Source organism: Macaca thibetana, chromosome 2, assembly GCF_024542745.1.
Source record: "Macaca thibetana thibetana isolate TM-01 chromosome 2, ASM2454274v1, whole genome shotgun sequence".
Classification (NCBI taxonomy): domain Eukaryota; kingdom Metazoa; phylum Chordata; class Mammalia; order Primates; family Cercopithecidae; genus Macaca; species Macaca thibetana.
In genome coordinates this window covers 144183345-144209769 of record NC_065579.1, presented here as the reverse complement: position 1 = coordinate 144209769, position 26425 = coordinate 144183345, and the positions used below count along the sequence as shown (strand labels likewise).

Genomic DNA, 26425 nt, shown 5'->3' with positions numbered 1-26425 from the left:
ACAAGGATGCTGAGGCTCAGGGAAAATGGCTTGGCCGGAGCTGCTGGTCTGCAAGGGGCAACCTGCGGAGCCAGGCAGCCCCTCCCTGCTTGTGTGTGTCCCCACCCCGCTTGCTCTGTGGCTATAGCACACTTATGGCCACACCATGGCTGGGTGGGTGTCTCAGACAGTGCCTGAGCCGGGGGCAGTCTGTGGTCCTTCCCAACACTGTGAGTGATTCCCGTGGTGACTGCCTGACCTTTCGGGGCCTCGGTAATTTTTTTTTTTTTTTTTTTTTGAGATGGAGTCTTGCTCTGTCGCCCAGGCTGGAGTGCAGTGGCGTGATCTGGGCTCACTGCAAGCTCTGCCTCCCAGGTTCACGCCATTCTCCTGCCTCAGTCTCGTGAGTAGCTGGGACTACAGGCGCCCGCCACCATGCCTGGCTAATTTTTTGTATTTTTAGTAGAGACGGGGTTTTACCATGTTAGCCAGGATGGTCTCGATCTCCTGACCTCGTGATCTGCCCGCCTCGGCCTCCCAAAGTGCTGGGATTACAGGTGTGAGCCACTGCGCCTGGCCGCATCTAATTTTTAAAAGAGGAAGAGAAAGTGGTTTGAAAGTGCAGATGGCTCGTACCTGTGGAAGTCCCTGAAATGGGTGTGGGGGAGAGGCTGAAGAGTGTGCTGGAGCAGGGGCTGCACTGATAAGAGTGCCTGACGTAAAAAATAATGACAATAATAACAGCCAGGCGCTGGGGCGCACACCTGTAATCCCAGCGCTTTGGGAGGCTGAGGCAGTAGGACCACCTGAGGACAGGAGTTCTAGACCAGCCTGGGCAACATAAACATCATCTCTACAAAAAACACAAAAATTAGCTGGGTGTAGTGGCGCACACCTGTAGTCCCAGCTACTCAGGAGGCTGAGGTGGGAGGATCACTTGAGTCCAGGAGTTCTAGACCAGCCTGGGCAACATAGTGAGACACCATCTCTACAAAAAAATACAAAAATTAGTCGGGTGCAGTGGCGCACACCTGTAGTCCCAGCTACTGGGGAGGCTGAGGTGGGAATATTGCTTGAGCCCAGGAGTTCCAGGCTGCAGTGAACCATGATTCTGCCACTGTGCTTTGGCCTGGGTGACAGAGTGAGACTCTGTTTAATAATAATAGTAACAGCTAACCATTATTAATCGTTTACTCCATGCAGGCTAAGCACTTTATATATTAACTATTTTAATTTTCACAACAACCCTATGAGGTAGGTACTATACTTAATCTCACTTTTCAGATGGGGAAAATGAGGCAGAAAGGTTGAGTGACTTGCCTGAGGGCACACAGCAGCTAAGGGGCAGAGCTGGGATTTGAACCCAGGCTAGAGGCTGTGCTTTGAACCACTGGGAAGTGAATGAGGGCTAAGGTTTCCATGTGGCTCCTGCAGGGTCCTTTGGATGTGCTGGTCCTGGTCCTAGAGTGGCCCTGCCCTGGCCCCAAGTGGAACTCCTCTCCCTCCCCAGGATTCACCCACGTGTCGAGTGTTGATCCCAGGAGGCTGAGTCTCAGTCTGGGACTCTCCAGACAAGCCTGCTCCCAGCCTTTGCCCTGGGTGTGGCAGCAGGTCACTGCTTCCCTACACACCTGACCCGAGTCTACTCTTCCCCCTGGGGCATCTGATCCACATCCCCAGAGCCCAGGGCAGGGCTGACGGAGGGCCAGGGCTCCTTAACTCCCAGCACAGACTGGGTCAATGTTTAGCAAGACTGAAAGAGACACTTGTTTGCTGTTCTTGCTACCCTGAGAGAGGGGTAGGGACATACCAGAGTCAGAGGCAGAGAGACAGAGCACCTGTCCTGGGAGGGCTCAGAGCAGTACTTGAGGGCTGGGGAGACCAGGTCTCTTCAGGGCCATTCCAGGCACAGAGATAGGCAGGTCTAGGCCCCCAAAAGGCAGGGCTGCGTCTCGCCAGCAGAGGAGTCACAGGGAGGCAGCAACTGCAGCAAAAGGCTTTCTGCTGGTCACAGGTGGCTATGGAGGGGCTGGGGTCTTTGAGAGGGGTGAGTCCCCCACCGTCAGGGTCATGCAAATAGAGCCTGGATGAGCTTTCATTGGGGATGTGGTTTGAAAGGTTGGGCTAGCGCGTAGCTCTCAACTATGTGGGCCTGGATGGGGGTATCTTTGTGTTGTCACAATCACAGCAGGGCTGCTGGCCTTTAGTAGGAGGGTACCAGAGATGTTACGTCTCTGGCATATCCAGGACAGTCCTGCCCAAAGAACTCTCCACCCCAAATGCCGGTAGCATCCCTCTCGAGGAACCTCGATGCCTTTAGCCTCCAGAGCATGGGGGATGTTGCCAACCTGCAGCGCACCCGAGCTGTGAGAAGGGAGGCTGGCCTGCGCCTTGTGAACCATGGGGTGACATCATTGCTGGTTTCTCACACAAAACCCATGTTCAGGGTCATCTTGGGAGAACTGTAGGAGCCCTGGACCCACATGGTGACTGTGTCATTGGTTTGTGTGATGCCTCCTGTCCACTGGCCAGGACTGAATGAGGCTTGGTGATGCACACAGCAAATGGTGGTAAGTTGTTCTCGTCTGATTCTTGAGTTGCCAGAAGTGGGAGCCATGAGGATCAGTCATGTTTGTGGCCCAGTGGGGAGGCCCCTAGGCCTGTCTCTGAGAAGCCAGACGAGACACTGAGTCAGAGGAAGGTCGGAGTGGCTTTTGGAGCAAGTATTTATCTCAGGAATTTTTTTTCTCCATAATATAAATAATATTCTCTCAAGATGTAAGCCAAAAGCAGAGACAATTACTGTGCTCCCCAGGTTGGACTGAGGGGCAGATGGGTGTCAGGAGCTTGGCACCCGAGCTGTGCTGGGCTGAGACCCCAGCAGCTGGGGAAATCCAGGGAGGCTGGGCTGGGTTGGGGATGACATTAGTCCCCAGCAGTGTCCACATGTATGTGGCGACACCAGGCTGGTCCTGGCCAATGGGTGTACCAGGCAGGGGTGCGACCAGTGGAGCAGGTAATACTCAAGTTAGATGGCGGCAGCATTGTGGCTCCATGTCCTTGTTCTGGGAGAAGGGCACGAGTCAGATGGTGGTAGCCTTGTGGCTCCAAGTCCTCAGTCTGGGAAGAGGATGCTAGTCACACAGCAGCAGCATTGTGGCTCCATGCTTTTGCTCTGGGAGGAGGATCCTGGCCAAGAACCAGGACCATGGGGTTTTGGGGCCAGAATTCCAAAGAACAGGGTCAAGCAAGACACTAGATGGCAGATGGGGAAATGGAGGCAGCAGCCTATTCTTGTGCTAGGCCACCACGAGGAGTCGGGGAAGAGTGGCTTGTTGGGTGCCTGGAAACCCAGAGCTTCACGTCTGACGTCGAACACCCCCGCCGGTGCTGGGAATTGGGGCTCCGAATATCTGGCCAGCTGGATTTAGTGAAAAGAGCCCAAACTGTGAGGAGAGCTAAACATGGGTTCACATCCTGGTAGGTGACCTTGGGCAAGTTCTCGCCTCTCTGAGCCCAGTTTCTTCAGTGGAGTGTGTGGGGTCGATTGTTTGAAGGGGCTTCCCAGGGCCTGATGGCCTCCCACCCTCTCTCCTTCCCCCTCTCCTTTACCAGCTGGAGATCCAGAGCCTGTCCATGCAGGTCTGCTGGCAGGAGACTCAGCCTCGGGGCTCTTTAAACTTGGACGGCACCTTGCGGGGTGGGAGCTGTGGAGCCTGTGAGCCCTGGAAGGCCCCATGGATCATCAGCCTCTCAGGCACCTACTTGTGCATGGTCCTACCTGTCATCCTTCCTCTGAACCCTACCCCAACTCTGAGCTAAGCTCAGGGACCCAGCCTGGGAGCAGCTAGGACAGGCCTGAGTGTGGAGATGGCAGAGATGCCCCTCTCTGTGGAGCTGCTGGATGCATTCGCACGGCCATTTACATTTTACTGAGCAGCCTTATTCACATTATTTAAAGTCATCCATTCAATCAGCACACTTCTTTTGGTATCTACTATGTGCCAGACATGAGAATACAGAGCTGAAGTAGATAGACAAAGTCCCAGATCTCACAGAGCAGACAGATGTGGATACAGAGGCCCGAGGGGCTGCTGCTTCTTCCCTTCCTCTTGATGTGCCTCCTGGGCACCAGGTGCTCACATCTCCTCTCTCCTTTTCTTGACATCTGGTCTGCCTCAGTTTACCTACTGGGACTCATTCCTGTGTAGTCCTTGCCCTTGAATGGCTGTACCCCCAGAGGGTCCTCAGGGTGCATGGCACTGGGAGATAGAGGGCCCACAGCTTTCTCTGAAATCAGGAGGTTGGAAAAGAAGGCAAGAGGCACGGTTTGGCTAATACCCCAGGCTCCCTTCCAGAAAGTTAGCTAACTTTTCCATGTGCTGAGTCTATAGAACTCTGAGGAAATATTCATTCTTTATTCCATTTGTTCTTTCATTGCATAAACCATTATTAAGCCCCTATTGCATTCTAGATACTTCTTTTACATAATTTCATTTATCTTCCCAGAAACCTGACTTAGCATAGGTCTGATTATTTCCATCTCACAATTGAGAAACTGAAGCACAGAGAGGTTAAGTCACTTGCCCAAAGATGCGCTGCTGGGAAGTGGCAGAGCAGGAATTTCAGCCTAGGAATGTCTTTCTGTCAAGCCAAGGCTCTTTCTGTGTCCCCAGGCAGCTTCCTCCTGGAAGTGTGATGCTCAAGATCATACAGGGAGTATTAATACCACGGGAGTGATGGGGCACTCAGGGAAGGAGCGTGGAATTCTGTCTGGGGCTGGGGAATTGGAGTTGATATTTGACCTGGGTTTTCAAGAGCAAGTGGGAGTTGGCCAGAAGGAAAGCAGGGAAAGGTATTTAAGGCAGAGAGGTCAGCATGTGCAAAAGCACAGAGTGGAGAGAAGTGTGCTGTGCCCACATCTGAGTGGTGTGACTGGCCTGTCAGCTGTGTGAGGTGCACATGTGGAGGGACAACTCTGCAGAGGTAGGTTGGAGCCAGATTGTTGAGGGCAGAAATAGCCACATCTGGCTCACAGGTGGGTCTTGTTTGACTCTAACAGTGGCTTAAAAAATAATCAGTTACCAGTAAGTTTTCAATGGGGGAGGACGTTCGCATGCAAAAATATAGATTTAGTGCTTTCTTTGGAAGATCAGGCAACCCTGGGTTTGCATTTTTGCTTCCCCCCAAGGGGCACATTGTCATACTCTCCACCCAGCCCCTTTATACACTTAATCACCTGCTCAGCTGGTAGAGTCCTTTGTGTTTGAGACTTTGAACTCACTCGCTAGATGAATTTGAGCTTCATCCTCATTAGGGAGTTGAAAGGTTTTCAAGCAAGAGTGACATCTTCAGAAAGCTCCTGCTGGCTATTAGAGGGAGAGAAGCAAGTGGAGGCCGGGTGACCTCTGAAATGACCATCCTTGCTATGTTAGGAATATTTGCTCAGCATTTCTGGGAGCCTTATTCATTCTCTCTCTACTCCTTGTAATAACCCCGCAAGGCCGGGCATCAGCCTTATCAGATGAGAGAAAAAGTCCAAATGCAGATGTGATGAAGAAAAGGATTGAAAAATTGGAAAATAAAAAGTAAAATGTTTTGTATAACAAAAGAAATCATTCAGAAGTTTTAAAGACAAGACACAGATGAGGAGGAGTGGTATTTACAACCTGCATCCCAGATAAAGAATGATATTCTGAGTATACAAAGATCTGCAAGTCAGTAAGAAAAGTAAGCATCCAGGAGCCTGGGAACAGGCCTGAGCAGGCAGTGATTAGAAGAGGAAACACAGACGGCCAGAAAGGGCTGAAAGAAGGCCAGCCTCACCTTCTCGGGGATTATCCTGTTAGCATTAGGAAAACATTCATAAAAGCCACGTGCAATATCAATTTTAATGGGAAATTTAAAAATTCATGGTGTTTAGCTGGGTGTGGTGGCTCACCCCTGTAATCCCACCACTTTGGGAGGTGAGGCAGGAGGATCACATGAACCTAGGAGTCTGAGACCAGCCGGGGTAACACAGTGAGACCTCATCTCTACAAAAAATACAAAAAGTCGCCAGGTGTGGTGGTTCATGCCTGTAGTCCCAGCTACTCGGGAGGCTGAGGCAGGAGAATGGCGGAAACCCGGGAGGCGGAGCTTGCAGTGAGCCGAGATCCGGCCACTGCACTAAGAAAGAGAGACTCCGCCTCAAAAAAAAAAAAACAAAAAAACCAAAATAACAAAGTGTAGTCTGTAGTGTTGGTGGGATTGTGGGGGAAGTAGAGGCTGACATCTACAATAAGTGGGTAGAGCTATCATGGAGGGTAGTTTGACAGTTACCTGTCGCTATGGCAAGTGCCGACACTCTTTGACCCAGCCATTCCTTCTCCAAGTATCTACTCTAGGGAAAAACCTATCGCAGACACACTATATGAATAAGGACGTTTGTTGCAGTGTTAATAAAATTTTAAAAAGGAATAAACCGACTGTCTATAGAGGATTGGCCTGAGAACTCAGTCACATTGTGCAGGTAAAAAAACCTCAAAACACATCCACGAAGAACCTTTCTCCAACCCCTGTCTTCCACCTGCCTAGTGCCCCCGTCTCCCGTGGTAGGCAACCACTATCATCCATTTCTAGACTATCCTTCTAGAAATTTCTTCTATGCCTATAGAAGCAACTGTGAATACATTTCTTCCTTTTTACACAAAGAGTTGTGTACTATCATGCACTTCTACACTTTGCTGTTTTATCACAAGGTATATTGTACACAACGAAGAGTGATGGGTACATTCGTATTTTTTAAAGAGCAACATGAAGACATCCCCAGTGCACCCATCCTCCAGCTAAGGAAATAGGACGTGTCCCGCACCCAGTGCTGCATAGCTCCCCAAGAAGGCTGTTCCAGTTTATGCTCCCACTTAGGATTTGTGTGAGTTTGCAAAAGGGATAAAGACTTGAGATGGCTTAGCTTGTTCAAGGAGCGGAGTGAGTAGGCGGCTTCTGTTTAGCCCCAGGCCTCTGCTCAGTGGGGTGGAGACCACAGCCTGGAGGAGAAGGATGGAGGCAGGTTTTCGGGGGCTGGGTGTGAGGGGGCCCGTCATGAGGCCCCTGTCTTGGAGGTCCCTGGATGGATAGTCCTAGAAGCTGGGAGCCAACTAGAAGCTTGCTGGGGAATCTCCTGTGTGGGAGGTGTGGGGGGGCCCTTCAAACAACCACTTTTCAACCAAATGAGCAAATGCTTCCCCTCTGTCATCCAGGGACGGTAATTTATTCTAGGGTGAAAAATGAATTCCCCCAGGAAGCTTTCCTGCTGGAGACCCTGGAGCCTTAAATTCACTGCTTGCCTTCTGTACTGACGGAACTGAGCCTCAAGATTTATATCCAGGGCTTTGTGGGCAGCTGGATCTGGGCTGGTGGGAGTCCCGGAGGGCAGGCGGGTGGGTGCAGCTGTATTTTACAGTGAGGCTAGGCCCCAGGAGGGTGCACATCAGTGGTCTCCAGGGTCCCAGGAGAGGCCACCCAGACTGAGCCACAGAGCTCACTAAACAACTCTTGACTGAGTGCCAACAGTTTTTTGGGAACAGAGCAGTGACTAAGACCTCGGTGAACTCTGCCCTCCAGGAACTCCCAGACACAGCTAGCGGTCTCCCAAGTGGGGTGCGTGAGCCATGCCCAGGAGAGTCTCCTGAGGAGGAGGTTGGGAACAAATATGGAGAACTTCCATTTACATTTATTTTCTCTCACAGTTTAATTTGTTTCTCTTTTTGCGTATGTTGTATAATGTGCATGATATACAAATATAGTAATATATGGATACTTTATGAGTCATATGGATATGTCACTGCAGAAGAATGCACATTTTTTACAGATGGAGTGCAAGACTGAAAAGGTTTGAGGAGGAGCCCTGCCTACCTGTTGGGAGTATAGTAGTTGGAAGGACCCTGAGCTGGGGTCTTGGAGGGCAAAGAGCACCTGGCATTTACTGAGCACCTACCATATGCTGGGCACAGGCACAGCCCTTTCTGTAGAGGCCGCAATCCTACCAAACAATGGGAGGCAGGGATGGTTAGCCCCATTTTGCAGATGAAAAGATTGAGGCCCAGAAAAAAGAAGGTTTGTTTGTTTGTTTTGTTTTGGGTTTTTTTGGAGATGGCATCTCACTCTGTCACCCACGCTGGAGTGCAGTGGCACAATCTTGGCTCACTGCAACCTCCGCCTCCCAGGTTCAAGCAATTCTCCTGCCTCAGCCTCCCTAGTAGCTGGGACTATAGGTGCCTGCTACCATGCCTGGCTAATTTTTGTATTTTTAGTAGAGACGGGGTTTCACTATGCCACTGTGTTGGCCAGGCTGGTCTCAAACTCCTGACCTCAGGTGATCCACCCACCTCAGCCTAAAAGAGAAGGGTTTTGCCTAACTTAGTGCCTGAGCTAGGATTGGACTCTCGACCTTCCTGTTGGCCAGTTTCATGGTTCCTCCTTTTTCTACATTTCTAATTTTATAAAACCATTAAGATGTTTGTTGGACATTTAAACTAGTTTTAGTAATTAAGCACAGCAACATCAATAAACAAAGACAATTGCCGTGCAATGGACCCCCTTCTGCATACAGAACTGATATGGACATATTTCTCTGGCTTCTGGCAATCTTTAAGAAAATAAATCCTCTTAAATGAAATGACTTTTTCTCAGATTAAGCATGTAATTGTTGTTAAATATAGACTATTTTGAAAATAAAGACCAAGAAGAAAATGAAAATCATCCTCCACCTGCCCCCTCCCCAGGGCCACTCTGGTATGTTTCCTTTCAGTCTTTTATCTATCATTTATTTTTTGTTGCTGTCATACCACACACATTATTTTATGTTTTGTTTTTTCTTCACCTGGCTTTACAGGATCAGTATTTCCCTGGATTATTAAAAGCCCTTGAGTTGCAGCATGCGTCATGGAGTGGTCATTCCAGGCACGGTTTATTTACTTGCTCCCCCATGGTTGGACATCAAGGTTGTCTCAGCACTGGGCTTTTTGTTTGTTTGTTTTTTTTTGAGACGGAGTCTCCTCTGTCGCCCAGGCTGGAGTGCAGTGGCACGATCTCGGCTCACTGCAAGCTCCGCCTCCAGGGTTCACGCCATTCTCCTGCCTCAGCCTCCCGAGTAGCTGGGACTACAGGCGCCCGCCACCTCGCCCGGCTAATTTTTTTGTATTTTTAGTAGAGACGGGGTTTCACCGTGTTAGCCAGGATGGTCTCGATCTCCTGAGATTGTGATCCACCTGCCTCGGCCTCCCGAGTAGCTGGGACTACAGGCGCCCGCCACCACGCCCAGCTAATTTTTTTGTATTTTTAGTAGAGACGGGGTTTCACCGTGTTAGCCAGGCTGGTCTCGATCTCCTGAGCTTGTGATCTGCCCGCCTCGGCCTCCCAAAGTGCTGGGATTACAGGCGTGAGCCATCGTGCCCAGCCAGCACTGGGCTTTTTAAATAAGGCTGCAGTAAAACTCACCTTTCCTGGGGCTGCCATCAGCCTATCATGCAATTCATGTAGGCTTTCCCCCCGCAGATGTTATTTCTTACACTTGTCAGTTTTAAGGGCCACATAATCTCCTGGAGTATGGCTATTCCTCATGTTCTAGGCCATTTATCCCTCTCCACATTCCATGAGGCCTCCCGCTTCCTCTGGGAAGTGCCCCTAACCCCAGCACCTTTGAATCAGGGAACCAGTGTTCATGGCGAGGGCAGGGCTGTTGTCACCATCGCCTGAATCCAGGCATTTGCTGCCTCTCCTGCCTGCCTCCTGGCCCTGGCACCCAGCCCCGCAGATGGAGTCCTTGTTTCTCCTTTCATTCATTCATTCTACAACTGTTTAACTCATACATGCCAGTCACTAAGTGCTGGGGTACAGTAGTGAATAGGACTGAGTCTTTGTTCTTGTGGAGCAGAGAAGATGGACCAGAAATGGGACAAATAAGAGTTCACTGGGGGAAGAAGTGCTGGTTGGAGGACAGGGCAAGGGGATGAATGATAGAAGTTGATGGGGTAGTCAGGGAGGGCCTTCTAGAGGAGGTGACATTTGTGTGGGGCCCAGCCAAGGGAAGACCTGGAAGAAGAGTGGTTCAGGTGGAGGGGACCACAGGAGCAAAGGCCCTGGGGCAAGAGTGCACCTGGTGTGTTTGAAGAACAGAGGCCAGTGTGGTTGCCATACCGTGAGAAAGCCGAAGAGTGAAATGGTGTAAGGGCAGAGGGCTCAGCAGGAGTGCCAGGCCGATGGAAGAAATATGGGTTTCTTCTGAGCATTATGGGAAACCTTTATAGTGCTTTAAGCGGGGGGTGGGGGCGTATGGGGGTGGGGGGGTGGGGGGGGCTTATGTGGGACCTGATTTCTCATTCCTGAGACCTTGCACCTGCTGTGCCCTCTGACTCTGTCGTCTTTAAGCTGAAGGGACCTCCATTTCCTCATCTGTAAAATGGAATAAAAATGGTACCTTTCTGCTGGAGAGGTGGTGAGAATTAAATGAGCCAGTGTGACGGTCAGTGCCTGGTATGCAGTGGGTGCTTGGTTGAGCTAGCTGTGTATATTCCTCCTGAAGGAAGCTGGGGGGCTGAGGTTTGCTTGCTGTGCAGAGTTCACTGGAGCTGCTCTCTGGTCTCCTTCAAGCCTAGCCTGCCTCCTCCTTGCAGCTCATGCCTGTTTCCCCTGACAGTCACCCTAGGACAAGGTGGCTCTGCACAGCTGCAGTCCCTTTCCCCTCCAGCTGCCTCGGTCCCAGAAGTGGGGGCCCAATTGGCCTGTGTCTGCTCTGAACTGTCCTTTATGTGTGAAATGGGCCAATTCTACCTCCCAGAGCTATGGGGAGGCTGTGTGGGCCCCATGGGGGCTCACTAACATCAGGTTCAAAGGTATTAAATCAAATACCTTTAAAAATAATATTTTTTGTTGAAATCTCCATAATATGGCCGGGCGTGGTGGCTCATGCCTGTAATCCCAGCACTTTGGGAAGCTGAGGCAGGTGGATCACGAGGTCAGGAGTTTCAGACCAGCCTGGTCAGTATGGTGAAACCTGTCTCTACTAAAAATACAAAAATTAGCTGGGCATGGTGGCGGGCGCCTGTAGTCCCAGCTACTTGGGAGACAGGAGAATCGTTTGAACCTGGGAGGCGGAGGTTGCAATGAGCTGAGATCGTGCCACTGCACTCCAGCCTCGGCAACAGAGCGAGACTCTGTCTCAAACAACAACAACAACAACAACAACAACAACAACAACACAACTCCATAATATTTGTTTGGGGGTGTGTGAGTGCCTTGCCTCAGTCCTGGCCCCACAGGCATCCTGGAAAGAGGTGGCAGGTGGCCCCTTGGGGAAAACCGACAGCAATTGCATTTGATTCTGCACTTAATTTAATGAAAAGACCCTGTAGGGAGGCAGATGCAGTGAGGCAGTGAGGCAGGAGTGGGCTGCCTCGCTATGGGCTGCGGGCAGGAGTGATTCCAGAGGAGATGTACGGGTGCTTCATAAGAGATTCAGATCTAGGCTCAGTGCTCTGGGATCCTCCTCTGCAGTCTGAGAGGCAGGTGTTCTAGGGCTCCCAACAGTTCTAATTGCTGTGCGAGCCTGGGCAAGTCATGGCCCCTCTCTGGTCTCTGCAGCACCATTGGGCATTCTGGAGCCCCTCCTCTGCCCATAGTCCGTGGTCCCAGCCTGCTGCCCACCTCCCACTGGACACGTGTTTTACAAGGATTTCCACACAGCGAAATCCTCTTCCTTGTAGCCAGCACCTCTTCCCCGAAAGTTGTTTTTCCATGTTACAGAGGAGGAAACTGAGGCTCCAAGAGGTCCACTGATATGCACAGAGTCACGCAGCAAGCATGGGGGCAGCAATGGGGTCATGTGGCCCCTTCGCAGAGTCAGGAGCCTCCACAGTGGGCTTGAAGGACACTCAGGATTTGGACGAATGGTGACTTGATTCTCCACACAGCCCCACGTGGATTCTGTTCTGTCGTGTTTTATTTTCCCTTTCAACACAGAAGGGCCAAGAGAGTTATGGGACCAGCCTGGACCCCACAGAAACTAGTGCCAGAGCAAGAATGCAGTCACCTCCTGGTCCAGCTTTTCTGTCTGGCTTGTCACAGAAGTCCCTGGGCCTCCATGACTTGAGCTGAGCTACTCCCCTCACCTGCTGTGTGACCCTGGGCAAGTGACCTGACCTCTCTGAACCAGAGTGTCTTTGTCAACCCACCTTTCAGGGTTGCTGGGAAGATGAGATATTGGCAAGTGGCCTAGGATAGCAACTGGCATCCATTTCCTCTTGGAAAAATTCTAATTCTAGGACTGCTGAAACTATGGAGGAAATCTGACTAGAAAGGAGACCCTCCTTTTCACAAGTTTTGGGCTTTGCTGGTGTGGCCCCTCCCAGGGTGGAGGAGGAGGGAAGGAACTTGGCGTACACTGGTGGTTGCAGATGGCAGGCAGCTAATTTATTTACCTCTTCCTAATAAATATGCATGACATATAAATAAAATATCTCACTTGTACCACTCCACCCAGATCCCGGCAGACAGTGACAGTCAGCAGCGTAGCTTAGAAGCAGGTGTCTGTGAGCATGTGGAGTCTGGCAAGGGGTTAATGAGCTGATTATTCTTCCTTTAACCTAATTTCTTGCCACACATCCAGCAGTGCTCAGAATTCCCAGTTAGGAGGCACTGGGCTTTCCCTCCTGGACTCCCAGCCTCCCAGCCTCCCAGCCTCCCAGCCTCCTGGCCTCCCAGCTGAGCTCTGGTCAAGGAAGGCCCCAGTAACTTGTGCTCCCCTTGGACCTGGGCAAGACTGGACTGGACTGCCCTGGGAGGTGGTGGGCCCTGATCAAGGTTGCTGTCAAAAGCGTTCCTGTTCTGGCTGGGGGTTGGACTAGGAGGCTTTCAGGACACCTCTCGAGACATCTCTTGTGATGGTTTCACCACTGAGGTGGGCCTAGGTTTGTAAACTTGCCCTGCATCTGGTTCATGCACTGGCCTCATCACAGGGCTCCCAGCCCCCCAAATCCCCCCCCACCACCCGCCACTGCAGTCAGTCTCTTCTGCTGCTCTTACCCAGCTCATCCACGAGCCAGGAAACCCAGTTATAAGACAGGGTAAGAATTCATGGAACTGCCACCCCCAGAGCCGAAAGAAAGCTGGAGAGGGGCAGGGGAGCAAGGGCAACCTATGGAGTCGGGAAGACCTGGGTTCCACTCCTGCTCAGTCACTTGCTCTGAGTCTCAGTGTCTTCCTCTGGGAAATGAATACATAGTCAGTGTCTACCTAACAGGGTTGTTGTTAAGACTTGTTCACTCATTCACTCAACAAATGTTTACTGTGCAGCTACTACGTGCCAGGCACTGCCTTAGGCCCTCAGGACACAGTGGTGAACACGACAGAGACTAGGACCTTGCCCTGATGGATCTTAAATTCTAATGGGCAAGTCAGCCAAGCACATGTCAACAAATAGATGTGCACGCTAATTAGGTCATGGAGTGAAAATAAATGAAACAGAATCAGGGGATAGAGAGGGAGGGAGACTCCTTCTCAGCTGAGATGCTTGGGGAAGACTTCCTGAATGATGAGAAGGAACCAGCCCTGCAAGGAACTGCATGCACAAATACAAAGGTCCTGAGGCGCAAACAAGCTTGGCATATTCAGGGAAGACAAGGGTGGCTGCGGCACAGTGAGGTGAAGTGGCTCTGGACACGAAGCAGATATCTGTTGGCCCTCCCTTCCTCTCTTCTCCACACCTCCTGCTTTAATTTTCCTGTAATCTAAGAGTGAGGGTCACAGATTCCTAAAACATCCAAGCTAGAAAGACTTGGTGATTTGTGCAAAGACCCCCTTTAGATCCATCCAGATGTGCCTAAATCTTGTGGGTGGCCTCTGGTCTCACCCTGTGCCTACCTTGCAGCTGTATTTGACACTTATAGAAGAAGACAGACAACTCAATAGAAAATTGGGCTAGTGACTTGAGCAGTGATCGAAGCAGCCAGTAAATGCATGAAAAGGTGCTCAATAGCTTCTCACGTGAGGAAAATGGAAATTAAAACCACAGTGGGATACCTGCCAGGAGGACTGACATTAGAAACTTTGACAATTCCAAGTGTTTGCACATTTGTGTGGAAGTGGAGCTGTGAGACTCTCATACCCTGCAGCGGGAGTATAACTGTGGCTTTCCTGAGGAGTTCCTGAGATACGAGGAGCAACGCGTCATGCTCCCTGATCGCTATCTCTCTCGTCTCCCCTAGCCTGTCTCCCTGGCAGCTCTGCTGCTGGATTCCTTTTCCCATTACTTCTCCCCTCTCTCACAGTCTTTCCTCTGTTGCCCCACTCCTCCGCTTTGCTTCCAAGCTTGCAAACACCAGCATCCAAAACAGAGGCGAGGCCAAACTCTATCAGTTGAGCCACGACCACCTGTTCCTTGTCACGCCTTTCCAAGAAGGCAGTAGCAGGCAGGCAGTGTTAGGTTTTAAGTGGTAGAAACCCAACCCCAACTCGCCCAAGTGAGAAAGAGACCTTCAATGCTCATATCGGCTTCAGGAAGGGCTGTATCCAGGGGTTCAATGGACAACATCAGAGCTTGGTCTTCCCATCCTTCACTTCTCTCTTTCTCTGGGCTGTTGGCTTTTCTACCTTCCAGTGGACAAAGAACATGCAGATGGCGCCAGCAAAAGTCCTGGGGCTGTCTCCCATTGGACAGTGTGAGGTCACATGCTTGCCTCTCAGCCAGTCACTGTGGCCTGGAGAAAGGACTGCTCCGATTGGATAAACCTGGCTTATGCCTATCTTGGAAGCAATGTCAGCCCTGTGAACCACATGGACGCGGGTGTGGGAGGGAGACCCCACTCTACAGTCAGTCTTACCTGCTGCTCTTACCCAACTTATCCATAAGCCAGGAAATCACACGGACAGGGGATGGGGGAGGGGGTCTCCTCAGAGCAAAATCAGGGTGCTGTTACCAAAAGGAGGTCTGAATGCTGGATGGGCAGAAACAGCTGATGTCCACTGTGGGAGCCTCAGTTTGTTTGGATGAGGAGGGTGGGGCTCCAAGAGTGTATTAGTTAGAGTTCTCCAGAGAAAGAGAACCAATAGATCCATCCACTCATCTGAACATCTATCTATCCACCCATCCGCCCGTCTGTCCATCTATCATCTATCTATCCATCCATCTATCATGTCTCTCCAGAGAGAGAGGGGGAGAGAGAGAGAGAGAGAGAGAGAGGTTGATTTAAAGGAATTGGCTCATGCAGTTGTGGAGCCGGCAGTCAGTAATCTGCAGGGCAGCCCAGGCAGGCTCAGGCAGGGTCTCTATGTTGCAGCCTTGAAAACAATTCCTTCTTCTTTAGAGAATCTCAGTCTTTGCTCTTAATTTCACTACTGGTTGCATCAGGCCCACCCACATTGTGGAGGGTAAAATGCTTTACTCAAAAGTCTGTTGATTTAAATGTAATCACATCTAAAAAATACCTTCACAGCCACAACCAAACAACTGGGCACTAAAGCCTGGGCAAGTTGTGGGTTTTGGGGTTTCTTGTTTGTTTGTTTTTGAGAAAGGATCTCATTCTGTGGTCCAGGCTGGAGTACAGCGGTGCAATCTCAGCTCACTGTAGCCTCAAACTCCCGGCCTCAAGTGATCCTCCTGCCTCAGTCTCTCGAGTTGAAATTACAGGCATAGGCCACCACACTCGGCTAATTTTTTTTTAGTTTTTGTAGAGACAAGGTCTCGCTATGTTACCCAGGACTGGTCTGGAACTCCTAAGTGATCCTCCCGCCTTGGCTTCCTAAAGTGCTGGGATTACAGGTGTGCACCATCACGTCCAGCCCAGCCTGGCCAAGTAGACGCATAAACGAACCATTACGGGGAAGCAAAGGTGCTTATCCAACACCAGGAGGCAGTTTAAAGATGTGTGGTCCCCTTCCCACCTGAGGCTGGGAGAAACCACTCAGGGAAGGCAGGAGAGGCCATGGGGGCTTAGCAGAGGGAGAGGGAGGAGAACCTTCTAGGGCCAACAGGACTTGGCACAATGTGGTCTCCATGGACCACTTGTAAATGAGTGTTGGCTTAACACCTGCTCTGGGTGCTGGGGTGTGGAGGTGACCAGACCCAGCCCCTGCCCCATAGGGACCAACATGAAGTCCTGTGTTGGACACAGTAGTTCTCTGAGTACCCTGGCATGCGGTGACTTAGCCATCAGCCTCTATGCTGAAAGGAGAGGCTGCCAGACACTGTCACGAGAGCCACAGAGGGAACCTGTTACCCGTGTGATGGACAGCCTCACCCCACCACCCCACCCCGTGTGGCACTGGGTACAGCCCAGAGGCCAGTCCAGGAATGGCATGGAAGGATGTGGGGTTCTGTCTGCTTCTGCTGCTGCAGAGCTGTGAGCCCTGGGGAGGCTGCTCCTCTCTGCCCTGGTCTTACGGTCAATGCGATACTGGAGAAATCAACATTTGATAAGGGTTGATGGCACACCTTGTGTTCAGCCCAGAGCCAAGCTGAGGGGAATGCTTCAGAAACAGAGGCTGGGGGAGGAAGGCCACTTTGCCCCAGGCAGGTGGCAGAGCGGGTTGTGAAGGTGGGAGACTGAACGCCAGCCTGATTGGGCCTGACTCCAGGGCTGTGGCATTCTCATCTTGGTGGGAGACTGTCAGTAGAACCTGCGTTGTTGAGCTGTAGTTGCTGTTTTCAGTACCAACCATAGAAGTTACCACAATGCCTCCCACCTGTAAAGTGCTTTCCCGCCTGACAAAGTTCCTACATGCCCATCCTCCCATCCGATCACATACGAGCCCTGAAAAGTTTGCAAGAAGGTTGTCTCAGGGACATTTAAAAAAAAATTAACTTTGTTGAAGTCTAATGTATATACAATAAAACACACTCATTTTTAGTGTACAGTTTAGTACGTTTTGGCAAATGTATACATTTGTGTAGCCACCAACCCAATCAAGGTACAATTAGAACATTCCCACCAGACCTAGGCCACCACTGATCTTGCTGTTGGTATGTATTTGATTTGTGTTTAAGAGTTTCATATAAACTGAATCACAGCGTGGATATCTTTTGTCTCCGGCCTCTTTGGCTCAGCCTGTTTTGAGACCCACCCATGTGGTTGCGCGTCAGTGCCTTGTTCTTCCAGGGAGCGGGTGTACCTCAGAGCGTTCATCCATCCACTTGTTCGTGGGCATTTGTGTGGGTTCTAGTTTGGGATGCTGTGGATACAGCTGCCCTAAACACGGATATGCAAGTGTCGTGTGAATATGTGTTTCCTTTCTCTTGGCTAAATACCTAGCAGTGGGATTGCTGGGTTGCATGCTAAGTGTGTATTTAGCTTTTTACAAGAAACTGTTAGGTTCACTTTATTGGAGAGGAAATCGAGGGCCAGAGAGAGAGAAAACAGCTGGCGTGGGTCACCACATGTGAAAATAATCCAGCTCAGACGACAGCTCTTCTACCTCGCTGTTGACTCACCTGACAAATAAGGGAGGAAAAACCCATTCCTTCATAAATTCTTTTTTTTTTTTTTTTTTTTTTTCCTGAGACGGAGTCTTGCTGTGTCGCCCAGGCTGGAATGCAGTGGCACGATCTCAGTTCACTGCAACCTCTGCCTCCCAGGCTCAAGTGATTCTCCTGTTTCAGCTTCCCGAGTAGCTGGAATTATAGGTGCCTGCTGCTACGCCTGGCCAATTTTTGTATTTTTAGTAGAGATGGTGTTTCACCATGTTGGCCAGGCTGGTCTCGATCTCCTGACCTCAAGTGATCCTCCTGCCTTGGCCTCCCAACATGCTAGGATTACAGGCGTGAGCCATGGTACCCAGCCCCTTCACAAATTCTTATTAGCATCCACGTATGCACCACTTCTCTTAGTCCTCATGACAACCCTCATGATAATACCTCATGGTATTATCCCTGTTTCCCAGATGAAGAACTGAGGCTCAGAGAGGTGACATGACTTGCCCACGGTCGCTAGCTGGAGGTGGTGTAGCTAAGGCTCAGACCCAGGTCTCTGTGCTCTTGGTCTTTGCAGTGCAGCAACTAAAGATGCAGGAAACACAAGACAAGCTCCCCTGGCCCTTGTCGATGACAGTGCTCATCGATCACCACAGTCCTTCCCGAAGGCTCAGCCTCAGAGGCTTTCTTAACGTGGAGCTCCACACCATGGAGATGGCAGGAAGAGAAGGGCAATGAGAGTCTGCCTCTGCTCAATCTCAGAGTCGAGGTCTGTCCTGCAAAGGAGGACCCCTCACCAGCTTGAAGGCTGAACCAAGGAGACCTTAAGCTCACATCCTCTTCACCCCACAGGCCCTGGGCAAGGATGAGGCCACTGTTCTGTTGCAAGTGAAGCCAGAGCTGAGAGGGTTTGCATCATCCTTAGCCAGCCCATTGAGGTGGGGACCATGATGACATCAGGGCAGAGGGGCACTATTTAAGCATCCACTGTGTGCCAGTGCCCTGCTAGATACTTCACAAGTGGGACCCCCAGCCTCACATGGACCTAGGGTGCATGTGAGCAACTTGGCTTAGGCCAAGGGATGAGTTGGTTTTACCTGGGCCTGGGCTGTTGTCTGTTGGTCAGTATCTTCCCAGAGGTCATGTCTGCTGGGACACCATCTGGGTGACCTTTTATCTTATTTTGATAAAGCTGTCCTGAGCAATTGAATGAGCAACCTTGAGCTAAGTCCAGAAGGAAAGGACCTTCCAGGTTGAGGCAACTGCCTGGAGGTGGGAATGTCCAGCTTTTGATTGTAGAGGAAGCAGGGCAATGGAGCACACTAGGATGGACACTGTCATTTGACTCCACTGAGTGGCCAGGAGCCAAACCATCACTGCGTGTGCCTCTCTCTGCTTTATCTCTGTGTCTTCCTGTCTCTGCCTCTCTATCAGCCTCTGTCTTTTGCTGAATCTCTTTCTCTTGGTTGTCTGTCTTCTTTTCTTTTTCTGACTCACAAACATTTTTCGATTTCTCATCGGTTTCCTAAGAAAGAAACATGCACCATTTGTCTCTTACCCAATTCATCATGAACATCACTAGTAAAAATAATCAACACAAAATAAAACTGGCATCAACTAAAACTGTGCACAGTAAAAATAGTTATTGATCTAAAAATTGACGGACGAATCTAATCTCCATGCCAACATTAAATTCTGCCAAAATCTGACGGGAGAGAATTGGAGCCGAAGAAAATAATGGGCAAAAAAGGAACTCCACAGTGGTAGAAGTTGTCTACAACTGGTATAGGAGCTACGAGCAAAGAAATGGATTGGCGAATCAAATCCTCATTACAAACTTTAATTAGGAAAGACTTCATGAAACCTATCTCAACAAAGCAAGACTGAACGTGGAAAAACTTGAAAGTGGCCTAACTGTGCTTTTTAGAGGATGAATCAATAGTTCAAGTGGTTGATGGGGTGCGTGCAGGACAGGGCTTCCTTACAGTCGTCAAAGTCGGTAAAATTCATACGTTGGTATTTGAGATGTCCTTGCTAACAGTGGGGTCAAAATGGAACCTACGGCCTGAAGAGAAGATGATGCCTGCAAGATGCTTGGCAAATGTTGCACCAGTGAGGCCATGTTTGTTGACTGGCCGGTGTTGCCCGACGGTCAGGCTGTACATGGCAGGCGAGCACCTGTAAAATGCGTATCTGATATCCTTACTTCCTCTCTATGGTCGGTGGCTCCCCACTGCTGTAAGGATCAAGTTCAAAGTCTTCCCATGGCCCTCCGGCCCAGTGTGGCCCAGCACCAGGCCTCTCACCCTTGCCTCTCCCTGCCTTCCTTGCTCACTGGTCTTTCCATTCTTGGGGAAAAACAAGCCAAATGCGAGGCTGCGTAATGAAGTGGGTTCCAATCCAGCCTCAGTTGCTGATGAGCTGTGTAACCTTGTGCAGGTTACTTAACCTCTCTGCGGCCCAGTTCTCCATCTGTAGATGGGACTCACAGCACCCGCATCACAGTGCCGTCCTGAGGATGGACGGAGTAAATGCAGGAAAGCTTTGAGAGCCACGCCTGCCCTGTGGAAGGCTCAGCCTGTGCTGTCAGCCCACCCCACGCCCTGCCTAGTCTCTTCTATCTGCCTGGGGTCCCTGGTGTGGCCAGTTCCCACGGATCTCCAGACCTTGCCCTCAGCCTTCTGGAGCTGCTCCCTGCTACACCCTCTCACCACACCCCCGACCCACTCACTGCCTTTTATAACACAGCAGTCCTGAGCCCCACAGGGGTGGGTCCTCCCGTTTCCAGCACTGGCCATGGCTGCCTGCACTTAGCAGGTGATTAACAAATCACCACCTTAGGTGGTGATGGGGTGGGGTCAAGACCCACCTGCCCAAGCCTGTCCTGGCTGATAAAGGGGCACAGCCTCCATGCAGCTGCCATCTTCTGTGACTTCTCACACAGAGCATGGGCCTGAAGCTCCCCTTTTCTCCTGCTCACCTGCTGGCCTGCCCCTCAAGCTCTGGGGAGACAGGGCGGGCCTCAGCAGATGCCCCAGCAGATGCCAGCTGCCTCCCTGATGACAGCCCCTCAGTTGCTTCCTCCCTACCCTTTTGTTAAAGGGCCCGACCTTCAGGGTGGGTTCTCTAGGCTGCCAGCCTCAGCTGCGAGATTCCAGTGACTGGCGACGAACTCCCACCCTCCTGTCCGGAGTCCCTCTGTAAGCCCAGCATGCTCCTATTAAAACGAATATCCCACAGGACAATCCTTAGAGGACTGGCATCAACTGAGGGTGGCCTGTGGGCCAGCTGCTCTGCTGGGGGCGTGCTGGGTCCCCACCTCAGGTACCACACACCACTCAAAACCAGCAATGGGTAGAGAGGTGGGGCCCACCCATTTGAGGCTGGCTTCTGGATTCCTCACCCCACGTGTGCTCAGCAGACGTCTTAGACCCCAGTGTGGCCCCAGAACCTTGTGAACTGGAATCACCTGGGGGTGGTGCAGGCATATTCAGAATGCTCATCCCAGGCCCCAGCCCAAACATAAGGAATCAGCATTGTAGGCAGTGGCACAGATGCACCTTTTTTCTCCTCTTTTACTTAAAATGATAACGTGTGAGTTTAACGTAGAGGTGCAGCGTAGAGAGTAATGAAAAGTAAACACCCTCATAACCACTCTGGTTGAGAAACAGAACATTGCCATCCCCTTAGAAGATCCCCCTACCCTGCCACATGGGCTCATCTCAAATCGTATCCCCCTTCTGCTCCCCCAGAGATACCCACCCTCCTGACCTTTTTTGAAAATCATTCTCTGGCTGTTCTTTATGGTGTTATCACCTTATGTGTATCACTGCACAGGGAAGTTTGTTTTCACCTGTTCTTGAATTTTTTATCAATGGAATAATACAGCGTATATTTTTCACTGTCCAGTCCTTTTCATTCAGCATGATGTTTTTGATATTTATCCGTTTTGTTGTATGTTGCACATTCTTTTTCATTGTTATGTAAACTTCCATTGTGGGAAGCGAGAGTCGGTGGCCAAGATGAGCTTCCGGGCAGCCGTAGCACTGATGAAAGGCCGCTCGATTAGGGACGGCACCTTGTGCCGGGCTCAGCATTGAAACTTCACTCCAACCAGCTTTCTGGCAGAGGACACGACTGATTTCCCTGATGAGCTGGATATATCCTTCTTTGCCCAGGAAGGTATCCTCCATGAAGAGCTGTCCACATACCTGGACGAAGTTTTCAAGTCCCCATCGGAGGCAGCACTCAAGGACTGGGAGAAGGCACCGGAGCAGGAGGACCTCACAAGCCCTGGACTGCAGTGAGCTTGAGCACAGCCACCTGATGCTGCTTCTGGAGCGAGGCTAGCGGAAGCAGGAGGGCGCTACAGCCTCCCAGCCCAAGGTGCGGCTCCAACAGGAGGTGGTGAGCACCGCGGGGCCGCCGCGGGGCCAGCGCATCACTGTGCCAGTGTGCAAGTTCTTCGCCCGGGAGAAGCAGCTGTATGGGCTGAGCTCACCAACCGCACCTACCACAAGCACATCGACAGTTTCATCAAGCGACAGATTGAGGACATGGACAACCACAGGCCCTTCTTCACCTACTGGCTCACCTTCATGCACTCACTTATCACCGTTCTAGCCGGGTGCATCTATGGCATCATGCCTGTGGGCTTCTCACAACATGAAATGGTGGACTCAGTGCTGTGGAACCATGGGGTCTACGAGAACGTCAAGTGCGTGCAGCAGGAGAATTTCTGGATCGGGCCCAGCTCGGAGGCCCTCATCCACCTGGGCACCAAGTTTTCGCCCTGCGTGTGCCAGGATCCACAGGTGCATAGCTTCATTCACTCAGGGTGCGGGCCTGAGTGTGAGAAGCACTCGGCCTGCTGCGTGCACAGTGACAGGTCGGGCTGCCTGCAGACCTCGGAGGAGGAGTGCTCGTCCACGCTGGCAGTGTGGGTGACGTGGCCCATCCATCCCAGCGCCCCAGAGCTTGCCAGCCACAAGAGACAGTTTGGCTCTGTCTGCCACCAGGATCCCAGGGTATGTGATGAGCCCTCCTGGGAAGACCCCCATGAATGGCCAGAAGACATCACCAAGTGGCCGATCTGCACCAAAAACAGTGCCAGGAACCACACCAACCTTCCTCACATGGACGGTGTCATCACAGGGCGGTCCTGCTGCATTGGCACCAAGGGCAAGTGTGAGATCACCTCTCGGGAGTACTGCGACTTCGTGATGGGCTATTTCCGTGAGGAGGCCACGCTCTGCTCTCAGGTGCACTGCATGGATGATGTGTGTGGGCTCCTGCCTTTCCTCAACCCTGAGGTGCCTGACCAGTTCTACCGCCTGTGGCTGTCCCTCTTCCTGCACACCAGGATCCTGCACTGCCTGGTGTCCATCTGCTTCCAAATGACAGTCCTGCAGGACCTGGAGAAGCCGGCAGGGTGCCATCATCTAGCTGCTGAGTGGTGTCACTGGCAACCTGGCCAGTGCCATCTTCCTGCTGTACCGAGAAGTGGTGATTGCGGCTGGCTCCCAGTTTGGCATCCTGGCCTGACTCTTCGTGGAGCTCTTCCAGAGCTGGCAGATCCTGGAGTGGCCCTGGCATGCCTTCTTCAAGCTGCTGGCTGTGGTTCTCTTCCTCTTCACCTTTGGGCTGCTGCCCTGGATCGACAACTTTGCCCACACCTCGGGGTTCATCAGTGGCCTCTTCCTCTCCTTCGCCTTCTAGCCCTACATCAGCTTCGGCAAGTTCAATCTGTACCAGAAATGCTGCCAGATCATCATCTTTCAGGTGGTCTTCCTGGGCCTCCTGGCTGGCCTGGTGGTCCTCTTCTACTTCTATGCTGTTCGCTGTGAGTGGTGTGTTCCTCACCTGCATCCCCTTCACTGACAAGTTCTTCGAGAAGTACGAACTGGACGCTCAGCTCCAGCGAGCTGGCTGTGGGCTCCAGGGACCATGTGCTCCAGCAGGCGAGAGCCAGACACAACAACCCTGAGCCTCACAGGCTTACAGGAGTCACCTGCTCCATGTGGGGACTGGCCTGTTTCCTGAAGACAGACCTCTTGTGCCTTGTTCACGTCTGTTGAACTCCTCGTACTGCCGGGCATTTATTATACTACTTCCTGTGATAATCTTCTAACTTGTCTCTTGACGACCACCTCATGCGGCCAATAAATGGACTGGGAGCGTTTTAGAAAAAAAAAAGTTCCACTGCGTGAATATGCCACCATTGTTATTGATCTCTTCTACTGTGGTTGGACTTGCAGTTTGTTTCAATTTTTGACTTTTATGGAAAATGCTGCTGTGAATACTCTGGTGCCTAAACATGCCTGTGGTACCTAAATGCATACATTTCTGTTGAGTATATACCATCAAGTGGAATCACCAGCTCACAGGATATGCATATATTTAACAGCTTTATTGAGATATATTTTAGAATGTACATATCTTGAAATTTTAATGGATACTGTCAAACACCTTTCCACAGTAGCTGTACCACTTTACATCACCACCAGCAGTGTCTGAGAGTTCCAGTTGCTCCACATCCTCAGCAATGCTTGGTACTGTCAGACTCCTTACTTTGGTTTTGCCATGAATTTATAGTTCTATCAAGCTTCCCAGGGGATTCTCAACTCTTGCTGTGTATCAACACCACCTGGTGAGCTTTAAAAATACAGACCCTGGGACCCTGCCCAGGTTGTTCTGAGTCAGAGTCCCCTGAATCAGAGCTGGGGCACAGACATGTGCAGATTGAACAAGCTGCACTCCCCCAAACTCCCCACCGCAAGCCTCTGTTCCACCAGCTCCCCTGCCAGGTGACAGTTCAGCTTTACTTACCCCTGGTTCTCGATGACCACTTTACTTAACCTCAGGCTGTTGTTCTTCAGGCCTGAAGCCCTTCTCTGGCAGGAGCATTGGTTTCTGTCCAGCTGCTGAGATCTTGTCTGTGCCCCGGTGTCTTGGGAGGTGTGGTGTGGGTAGGGATCTGAGGGGGGGTGGGAGGCATTGGAGAGCAGCTTCGCCCAGTGAAGACAGTGGCTCTGAGGGTCCCCTGGTTTCCACTGCAACCTTCATAGACTGTGCCTCAGTGACAGCCTGTAGGGAGGGAAGATCTGACGGACGCTACTTGAGAGTAATGGGTGACACCAGGATTGCCAACACAGATGCCTACGGGGCCAGGCAATGTGAGTGAGGAAGATGGGCCTGAAATAAAGCACACACATGCCCAGGCCCACACAGACACACACCTGCACGTACAGACACCCTCCTAGACACATTCTTTCTCACAGAAAAGCAGAGCATCCAAACCAGCCATTCTCAACAGGAGTGATATTTTTTCCCCAGGGGACATTTGGCAATCTCTGGAGACATTTTGGGTCATCACAAGTGGGGAGAGGGTGTGTGCCACTGGCATCCAGTGGCAGGGGACAGGGATGCTGTCAAACACCCTATAGCACACAGGACAGCTCCCCGCCACCACAAAGAATTTGTCTGGCCCAAAATGTCAATCCTGCCGGAGGTTGAGAAACCCTGACCTAAAAAAAGTTACATCTCTTTCAGCTCACATGAAAGTTTTGTTCATTTCAAAAGCAGAACTTCTACCTTACAGCTTTATTTTAGGTTAAATTGCACCTCAGGTCGAGCGCCAGCTTCTCACCACTGGGTAGCTCCGGTAAAAGCAGTGCCTCTTGGCTATCTGGGGAAGGCCAGTGTTATCTTTTTATTTTCAATCCACTGGAGACATACATTTGAGAAAAATACACTAACAATGAGTTGTTGAAAAATGAAATTAAAACACAAACACATGAAAACTATAAGCCACTGATCAGGCACTTGGATATTGTGGCAATGTGTGAAATTGCTGTAATAGTTTCTAACCATTGCTTCTGAAATGTTTGTTTCCAAGAGTAACAATCACTGTCCAGCAACAAATAGTTCAAAGACAGGACGGGGCCTGCAGCTGCACTTTGCATAGCTCTGCTTTTAATCTGACTGAGGCTCTGATGGCCTCAGCACCCCTGGTCCTGGTCTCAACTGGCCCAGACACCCTCCACTGTGCCTAGGGCCGCTCCCCTCTCGGCCCCCTGGCTGCTTCAGTGTGAGGGTCATGTCCCCATCCCAGGTGGGCTGTCTCTGTAGGCGCGATGCCCTCTGGGGTCAGCCTGGGACACACCTGCTCCGAAGACCAAAGAGGAACAGCTCTGTGATGCTGGCAGGAAGGAGGTGACGAAGGGGATTTCAACACACGACTGAATGTTAGACACCCCTGTTCTCAAAAGTCCTTCCTCCACTGGCGCATGTCTCCCCCATCCTTCTTCTCACCTTCACCCCATTGCCACAAACCCCTCTTCCTTTGCTTGGTGTCTGGGGCCAGACAGCCTGGGTTCAAATCCCAGCTCTGCCACTAGCCAAGTGGGTGACCTTGAGCAAGCCATGTCACCTCTCTGAGCCTCAGTTTCCTCCACTGTAAAATTGGGATAATTATAGTTCTTGTGCAAAGGTTTTTGTGAGAGTTAAATGAGTTCATATTCATAAAGTGCTTAGAACAGGGCCTGGCTTGACTTCTGCCTCTACCACAAACCAGCTGTGGGACCACGGCAGATCACTTCCCCTCGGCAAGTGGTGGTCCTTGAAGTTAAAAATGCGGCCTCACAGGGTGCTTGTGAGGCTCTGGAGGAAAACGCATATAAAGGCTGCAGCACAGAGGCTGAGGCTGGAAGGAGCTGCACCTGTCACAGCAAGAGGGGTGTGGTGGAGGAAGCGGCGCTGGCGTGTGCGTGACTGGTGTTAAAATACTGCAGCACCCCCACACTCGCTGGGAAACAACTGGTTCCCGAAGGTCTCCTCACCCAATGTCTCCTGGTCTCTCCCCCAGAGCCCCGGATCTCCCACAATCCGGCAACCAGAACTTTAATGCGTGGCCCAGCAGGGCCCTGGCCATCCGGATTGGCTAAGCCCATTGCCCTGCCTATATCCCCTAGACCTCCCTGGGACTCCCCCAGGGCAGCAGAC

At 51.2% G+C, this 26425-nt stretch overlaps 1 pseudogene; it reads left to right on the top strand.

Annotated features, from left to right (window-relative positions):
• Nucleotides 1-2258: 2258 nt before the first annotated feature.
• LOC126947767 (inactive rhomboid protein 1-like) lies at nucleotides 2259-23408 on the top strand (annotated as a pseudogene).
• Nucleotides 23409-26425: the final 3017 nt, after the last annotated feature.